The following is a 1,857-nucleotide window of genomic DNA, read 5'->3' as shown; positions in this document are numbered from 1 at the left end:
CTTAAAAAGGTCTACAAAAAAGTCCGGGATGGTATATGTCTATCTCTTAGGGATAACCCACAATAACCATTTTTTATCCTTTACTTTTTACGAAAAATAATGGCTTATTTACGAAGCGATTTTAAGCAATACAACATTAATCTTTATCCAATTAAGTACTTTTAAATACATTGTGCATTTAATATATATCAATATGGCCCTTTAAAGCATGTAATTTAAATGAATATTTTCGAAGACATTACAGATTTAAAATGCGTACACTTAGGATTGTTATTCATAGCGAAAGCTAGAGGTAGGGGTAAGTTGAAGATGTTAATAAAACATCTATAGGTAAATATTGTAAATAAGTTTAATTAAAAAATCAAACTACCTAATCAAAATAAACTCAGTCCAATACAGCCCTTAAAAAATAATGGCAATTCTCCAATAAAATTAAACAGTTTTTCGGCACAAACTAAAAACTTGACTTTTAGTTATCTTACCCCGTACCCTGAGTAAAATACGAACTAGGGTAAGATGACTTAATATTATAATCCAAATGTTCAATGTCCGTAATTGTAATCCCAAGATAACTGATAAAAGACAAGCTACACATTTGATTATAATATTTTTTTAGTGGACATATTGAAGAGTTGCAATTAGGATTTGTCCGTTTTTAAAAACCGGTTTTAAAAACCGGTTTTTTGGAGAAAATTATGAAATTCAAAAACCGGTTTTTTAGTAGAAAATATCGGTTTTNGTAAACGAATAAAGATAAAAGTAGTGAAACATACGCAAAACTGAGTAATAATGACTCAAATTACGTGGATTCTAATACTGTATCAATTGTTTACCTGAAAATTATTTATTGATTTGGTATTGTCATCCGTCACGATAAAGGGAATATATATTATTTTAACTCATGTAGCCATTATCTCTATTATTCTTTGTACATATAGAATATAGATTCTGACTGACTGACATAATCAAGACATAACCGGAAGGAACTATTAGTTCGATTAGAAAGGAATTTTGGGGGTATATTAGTCCAGGAAATAGAGATTTGAAAATGCGCTAATACACAACAGGAAACGAATTATGCTGGGCTGTAGGAAATAATACAGGGAACACAATGTGCTAAATTAAAACGCTCAATTATTTGTCAAAAGTAGGGTTTGTTGGTTTTTAAAAATCGGTTTTTTGGAGAAAATTATGAAATTCGAAAACCGGTTTTTTAATAGATAATATCGGTTTTCAATGTATGAATAACACTTAAAAAAATTTGAAAATGACAAATGTAGCCAAATGTACCAGACTGATAAAAACACTGTTGCAAGCGGTTTGGTTCTTGGAATCATCGGTCGTAAGCGGTTTGGTTCTTGGAATCATATCGGACCAATATAAACGGTGTGTTTTGTCTATTGGGTGAATTAATTTAGATTTTATATCAGTTTGATAGTTTTTATTTGAAGTTTAAAGTTTAAAGGAACCGGAAGAAGTGACTGGCTCAAACGCTAAGAAAAGAGTTTTTGGTCCTGGAAGCCACAAATAAAAGGACAAAAAATTTAGAATTATTATATCAGGCTTTAAAAACGATTGAGCCTAGTTCGGTCGCAAGTGAGAGGGTATTTTCTATTTCGGGGAATTTTGTGAATAAACTATAAGGACACGGCTAAATAGCAAATCGATAGACGTCCTCTGTTTTCTGAAATCATATTTCATTAAACAAAAACGTAAATAGAATATTTAAATTTGTATTAAAATTGCCCGGAATAGAAAATACTTGGTCCTTTGCTTAATTGTCTTTAAAACTAAAAATGATTTTAATAAGTATGTATGCATAAATTTTATTTACTCTTGTCTTTCGGCTTTGATTAT

Source organism: Agrilus planipennis, unplaced genomic scaffold (genome assembly GCF_000699045.2).
Source record: "Agrilus planipennis isolate EAB-ADULT unplaced genomic scaffold, Apla_2.0 scaffold120, whole genome shotgun sequence".
Lineage (NCBI taxonomy): Eukaryota > Metazoa > Arthropoda > Insecta > Coleoptera > Buprestidae > Agrilus > Agrilus planipennis.
This window is presented reverse-complemented; position numbering follows the sequence as displayed.